We start from the raw sequence: 7,534 nt of genomic DNA on the forward strand, positions 1-7,534 counted from the left end.
CGACAGCGTACAAAAGATAAATTACGCAGGGCGGAAGCTGTCGAAGCGGGACTTTGCAGTTGAGCTATTGCCGCAAGACAAATTTGACACAAAAAACAAAACTTTCCTGAGTCTTAGCCGTTATGTTTAAGGAGAATACCAGGTCACTTTTTTTTTATAAACGATCGATAACGCGACTGATTGATTCATTACATTAATAATTTGAGACGTCCGCTTTCGTTTAAAAGTATCGAACACTCTATAACACTCACAAATACCATGTATATCGAGGGATTAAAAATACGTAAATACATATGAGGTACTGCAGAACCACCTTAATTCGTGTTGCCTGCCGTGAAAACACGTTGACGATCGGAGAGCATTTTGCCTCGAGCTCCAAAAGCGAAAAATAAGGGTTGTATTTATTTGGCACTGGTTCAACAAAACAGGGCGTGGGCGCAGATGGACGGGGCTGCCCGTTTTTAAATCACGAGGTGGGGGTGGTGGTGGACGTCGCTTGATTTCAAAAAGATTTCTGTTTTGCTGCTTGACCGCCGGACCTTTTTCGTCGGCCCAACCCTCGCAACAACAACAACAACGGGCAGCCCGTTCCGGGGGAAGCATGCACAGGGGTCCCCTCGACCGACACGGGGAGGGGGCCCCGGTTGCAAACTGCCCCCCCCCCCCCCTCGGCTTGTTGGGATTTGACGTGCACGAGGGGGAGTCGCGGAGGATGCGTTGTGCGATGTACAATTCGTTCACGGATAAGTGTGCTTGTTATGTTCGCAGAGCGAGCTGTGTTTTTTATTTTATTACAACGACGATTCCAGCCATGCACAAATTAAAGGAGTGCTTGCTGCCCAAAGCAGTTGGTTATGTAAATTATGTAAATCCGAGTAATTGCTGAGAAGTAACTGTACGCAAGTCTCCGGTCAAATTTTGGCCCACGCGTAAAATTCAAACTGCTCTCGTGCAAACGTTCTTCACAGCGAAAAGGGGCAAGCGGTAACGTGTCCCTGACCGGCTCGAAAGTATATTTGTAGGAAATGAACCGTACGTGTGAAGCACGTCGCGCGCTGCACCCGCCGTTCGGTACGCGTCGCGAACAGCGGCCGCTTGCGCCTCCTAGCAGAGCACCGGGTACGTCTGCGACGGCATCGCCGCTCCTGCCTGGGGCCGTCCTCGCTCTCCGTCGTTTTGCGGCGGTCCCAGCAGGCCGACGACACCGCCGCTGGGTGGTCCCTGCGAGATCGGCTTCGGACTCGTCATGAGGTCGGGCGGCCGGGCGGCGCCACCGGGAGCCGCGGCGGCCTGCGGCTCGCGGCACTCCGGGGGGGCTCCTATTCGGTTTGCCGACGGGTAAGCGGTGCGCGCGCCCTGTTCGCCGCTGTTCCGAGACTCGGGCCACCCACCGGCTAATTCCGGGGGCTGCCTGTCCTCTGTTGATGTGCGCCGGTTTAGTCAGCAACGTGTCTCTGTCCATCACCAAGGCGCGGCAGGAGGGGGGTGGCCCCCAGTCGGCATCCGACGCGCCCTCGAGGCAGCTCAGTGACGCACATCTGATGCTCCTAATGGAGATGAAGGCAGAATTGCTGTTGGGGATGAAGTTGACTTTGTTCTTGTCCGGAGAACTAATTGTCACGGTTCCGCCAAACCTGAAATGAAAAATATGCCCAGGTATGAGGGTTGCGTTCAGATGATAGAGAAATTGTGGGAGGGGGGTATTGTTGGAAATATTTGGACGAAAGCTCAAAATATATATTTTTCCCTTTCAAAGTAAAACACTCCGGAGGTGATGCAGTGAAACGCCCTGCTTATATTTGGCTGACTGTTGATTCGGGTTTCTTGCAAACGGTTTTCCATTCGGTTGCACAAAACAAACGGAAAACCCAAGTGACTCACATTATTCACATACACAAAAAGAAAATGTAAACAGTCCCAAAAAAATTCCTCCCTTTTTTTTGACGTTTCTGAGAACCGTGCCGCTCGACTGGCAAGGAGGTGGCTGCTGCTGCCACCACAGGAAGCTTGCCGCCACTGGAAACCTGGCACTGCCCCGAGCCGGCACTGCCCCGAACCATCGCTACCCCGCGTTTCAAGGACGCGCGCCTGGGCATCGGGCCCTCTGTCCAACTCGCACCACCACCACTACCACTACCGGCAGGAATGGTAAAACCGGCAATTATTATTACTGGGAAATTACAGCTTTGGCTTTTCTACAGCCAGCATAACATTAAACTTTTACAAAACAAATCAGCAGATGGTGACTAATGTTCAGGTGGTGGTCACTAAAATAGCAATGTGCTTCGGTCAAAAGTAGTAATAATAAATGGGGCTGCCCAAACACTTGTATTGAGCAAACATTCAAAGGCAAAAGTAACGAGAGTGGGTGAGTGGGTGGATGGGGGGGTGTGGAATGAAGGGGTGTGCCGGGGCATGGGTGTGGAAGCCCGGGAGTCACGGCCCTCCTGGGCTCTTTCCATCGATGTTGAAATTACGAACGGTGGAGAGGGGGAGGAAGGGGGGGAGCGTTGCCATGCAGCTGAAAGGAGGCCGAGCTCCAGCGCAGACCTCCGTTACCAGCGGCACGGCCCCCCCTCCACCCCCATTGTCACAGCGGCTAACTCCGATGGCTCGGTGGCACGTGTAACCGCTTGCGGGGAAGTGCAAACCGTAAGCACACGGTGTACGGCCCCGCACGCCGTGTGCTGAGAGCTTCAGATACGACGCAGTTCTTAAAAACGTCCTCTGCGCGCTCTCCCATGCCTCGGTTTTTTTCCCATGTGCAGTCTGTTCTATAATGCGGTAGTTGCGTTCCTCAAAAATGGGAAAATTGGCATGAGAAGTAATATATAATATAGGGTAAAGCACAGTCCGTGAGAACACGTGAGATGCGTGCGCAGGCTGAACGAAGACTGAGACGCATGGGTAGCATCTAGAAGCATCCAGCAACATCTCACTGCCTTGTGCGATGCTACGCCGAAGCAGCCGCACGACCGATTATTGCTACTCGCGCGGCTTAGTTCTGTTTACTCGATCTCGTTATTAAAAAAAAAAACGTTCCCTAATACATCCATCGCGTGAAATCCAATTCGCATTATAAAAAACTACACGCGGCGTTATAGGAGAACAGACGGTACTAATCTCGTCGATTCCAATGCAACCTGAGTCGTTGCTTACTGCCTGCGCCGGATAATTGATAAACAGGTGAATCCACATTGTGGTGAGGCCCGAAAAGACACCTCCACCTGAATTGTTCCTCGTGTGTGTGAATGTGCGTGTAGTTCACCCAGTCAGTACAGTGTGCAAACGTGTAAGTTTCAGTTTATTCGAGTAATTTTTGTTCACCTGGGGCAGGGGGGCCTATTGAGCGACATTTTTCAACGGGTGCAGCGGTGACCCTGGGAGTGGTTGGAGTAGTGGGGGAGGTGGGGGGGAAAGCTGGATACAGAAAAATGTGTGTGCAGAGTACATAGCCAACCGTGCCAATCGGAGGTGCGAGATTCGTAGCAGAAGAACTAAAGCGAACAATTTGAAAATGAAAATCGACAGCAGCACCTTGCGAGCTTCGACATCAGCAACGGGGCGACAACGGCCACACCAACCCCCCACCCCCTCCCCGCGCGTTGTTACGGCCTGAATGGGTGCTCGCCCCAACACATCTGTTTGAGGCTGGCTGAGAGACCTTCCGTCTTCTCTATTTAAAAGCCCTTTTTTGGTAACGAGGTGGCCTCCGGGACGGATCTTCTGAGAGTTTTGTTTTCTGCCGCGACGGAGGAGAACCTTCGCGCGGCTTCTGAGGAAACTGCGTCGTGCTGGGGCGACGGTAATGTTTGCACGACCACTCGGCGGCTCCCATGAGCATGTGAAGACGTGGCCAAATGGCCCCGGGCCTACGTGAACGCCATGTCATTAAACTGGGTGTGACATCGGCAATAAATAGAGCACGTGATTATTAATTACTATCAAATGATATAAAAACAGCGACAGACTCCTAATGAGCAATCCACGGAGCCACCGAGTGGCGATAAGCTCGGATGTGGTAGTAGGAATAATAATAATGATAGTAATGATGCCCCTTTGTTTATCCTGGGAAATGACGACTATTTTTTCAGGAGGGTCCTACGTTTGGAGGGAGGGAGGGGGGTGCTGTCGTGGTGTCACGGTTACCAGACCGGACTTGCACATTGAGAGGTTGCCGCCGGTTGACGGTGCACGTTCATCAATGCCCCCCTGCCTCTGTCCACCGGCTATATGAATGCGAACACCACAGATGTGTGGCCAGCGCGGAGGCCAAAATACCCTCCCAGAGGGACTCTTGAGAGCTCCCCCTCCCGACAGTGGAGCCCCTTCCACCAGCAATGGCGTGAGCGAGCAACTGCGGGAGCTGCGCCTTTCTCCCCCTTTTTTTTTTTACCTTTTATCTGCGCTGGGATGTTTAGCCATCCCCACCAATGAGCATCTTGCATTGCGGCGAGGAAGAACAGGTTTTTCGATCGTTTGAGAAATATTTCTGACACCCAGTGGATGATTGGGTGGTGGATGGTGGGTGGCGGGGAGCAGGGGGGGGGGGTGGTGGGGGTCTGGGAAGAGCGCAGGACTCACTGAGTGGAGAGCTCCTCCAGGTTGCAGCTGCCCACCGGGCTGCCCTCTCTGCCCTCGGGGGCCGGCCGGTCCTCGGGCCCCCGCGCCGCACGCACCGGCTTAGGGAAGGTCGAGCTGCGGCCGGCGCGCGGCGCCGAGATGAGCTTGGGCAGGAAGAAGGCCCCGTCCGCCGCCGCGGCCGCCACCGCCGCTCCGCTCGCGGCCACCGCTGTGCGGGAAGAGCGGTCGGGTCAAAGGGGACCAAGCGGCACAACGCTCGCAGAAAGGGGATAACAAGAAGGGGGAGCTGTGGGTGGTGTGGATTTCATGTGCTTCACCGAGAATACGGTGGAGTGGCAATTGAAACTGTGGGGCTAGTTTCTCAAATCTCCCCCGCCCCTCTGTCCATCCGGCGGTATTAATGGGTACATTAGTCGATCGGCATGTCGTGCAGGGTGGGGTGAAGTGTAGGTATTCCCACGTCTGGTCGGCATGATGAGGTCGACAAACTAAGGCACTCGGGTTTACGCTCGTGGATGCCCTTCCATCAGCAGCAGGTGCAAGGTCTCCGTTGCATTGAAACAGAGAAAGGGAGGGAACGCTCGCCCCTGGAGCCGCACGTTTACTCTGCCCGCCGCCACTCACCCCCGTGCGGCCCTTCGCTTGCGCCGGGGCCCCCGGACGGCGGCAGCGACGTCGGCGCGGCCTCCGCCTCCACGCAGACGCAGACGAACGGCGACCGCCCGTCGGGCTGCAGCGGCGCCGGCCGCGCTAGGCACGGGGACTCGGGCCCTTCCGCAGAACCGAGCGCCGCCACCACCGCCGCCGCGCTCCGTCGTTTGGCCGCGGCCTCGGCACCGGCGACGCCGTCGTCCGCCCGCCGCGAGGGCGACGCGGCGGGCGCCGCCGCCGCGTCCGCCGGGCGGGTCGCGCCGCCGGAGCCGCCGTGGACGGTCGGGGCCCGGTCCCGCGGGCCCCCACGCTCCGGCGAGCCAGGGGTGCGTGCGTCCCTCCGTGCCAGCACGGGGGGCGTCTGCGTGTCCACGGTGCGAGTGGCGCTGCTCCGCCCGGGGGGGCACGGCAGCGGGGCCCGGTGGCCGTCCGGCGCGTTCTGTAGCTACGGGGAGGGAAGGGGGGAGGAGGGCTCTGTCACACGCGACTGCCAAGAGATCTCACAAGAATCTCGCAAGGGCAGACCGGTTCTTTCTCCAAAGTGTTTTTTGGTCGTGCCACGTGTTTGTCGCCATGGTGTCCGGTGTTCCGCTTCAGTTTCTTCAGTAACTGAAAGTTCCTTAGAACTCGGAACGAAACGTCGGAAAACGTTCCGAACAACACGCGACGGAAAACACAGTGTCGCTCGACTGCTGCAACCTCCGCAGCCGTAAAAAAACTATTCGTAATTAAATAGCTACGGCCGGGCGTCGAGGCGCAGATTAAGATAGAACCGCTCCCCACCATGACACCTCGTCTGTGATGGAGCGGCATTCACGTCGTCGTTACCCACTTGAGAACCTTCCCGGAGGAAGAGGGCAAGGTCAGGACACTGAGCCACATTGGCGATCGATCGCAATCTGGTTTCTCTTTCAAGCAAAAAAGAAATCAGACAGGGCTTCCAATTCCCGCTTAATCCAAGCAATTTTAAAAGACAAATACACGCCATCAGAAGCACATTATGGAGCAGATTTTCGCAGCAGCTGGGGCTCAGCTGGGCTTTGGGGGTTAGGAGCGATAGACTCGTGAACGCACGCGCACGGAGGGAGGGTTGGTGGTGCAGCCACGTGACCGCTCTTTGCTTTACTCCCCCACCCCGGCTCCCGTCGGTCACTTGTGAACCACACCTGAAATGCGTCATCACAATCACCGTCCCCAAATCGAGCGGTGTCACTGAGGTTGTCTTCAGAAACGGCTCCGTAAGCAACGCGTAGCGTCATTACTACCAACACGTGCTCCGTGTATTGAATGTTTTCACTATTGATTAAAATAGATTTGTATGCTCAAGATGAGTGCATCGAATCAGGCGTGTAAGGATCTATTCATTTACAGTTATACGTATGTATGTTGATCTTCCTTCGCACCGTACGTAGCCAACCGTGCTATTTGCATACAATTTGCAAAAACGAACACTTTCCACAAATCTTATGCAAATGTAACCTTTCGGCGAGTAAACCCAAAGAGGCAAACGCACACGGCACAGTGAATATGAACAAGATGGAGAAGAATCAAACCTTGAATGGAATCTGTGACCTCGAATCGTGGCAAGTCAACTGACCCGTACAGGGGCCGGCAAAGAATTGGATTCATTCTCCATTTAGAACGTTGGAAGCGCTGACCCGTTGCACTTCACACGTTTCTATGTGGCCTTATTTGCGGATTAATATTCTCACACGACAATTCACATCGACTGCCCGATGGATATATGTATGGATGTAGAATTCACAGACAACGCCAGCGTGTTTGTCACGAAAAGCCATTCTTATGGGGGGGGGGAGGTGCGGGGGGGAAGCAACGGGACGCTTACTACAACGCTGGAGAAGATTGTGAAAAAAATCTTCTAGAGTGGGCACGTAAATTATACACTTCAGATCCAAGCGTACGGGGGACGTGTGGTTACACAATTTAAGGCTACGGTCTTCTCTCCCCCCCAAAATAACCCCATCAAGACAGGAGATCACTGCCGCCGTGTGTTCTCCGCCGTTCATTTAGCGTGAAGACGGATTCGCACCTCCGCAATCCCGCGATGGATTACCGCGCGAGCTTTTATAGCACGTGCCATTTTTTAAGCAACTCGGCATCTTGATGAAAATGTGGCAGTTGTGATGATGGCGACGATGACGATTGATGCTGCGAAACTTTCCTAAACGAGATAAAATAAAATTTAAAACAACAAAGCCTGCCATCAACGTGAACATCGCCGCAGGCCGCGAAGCGTGTGGCGGATGGTCGCTTTGTGGCAATTTAATTCAGAACGGGG

This window comes from Lethenteron reissneri, chromosome 20 (genome assembly GCF_015708825.2).
Source record: "Lethenteron reissneri isolate LAM-NWPU_2019-01 chromosome 20, ASM1570882v1, whole genome shotgun sequence".
Lineage (NCBI taxonomy): Eukaryota > Metazoa > Chordata > Hyperoartia > Petromyzontiformes > Petromyzontidae > Lethenteron > Lethenteron reissneri.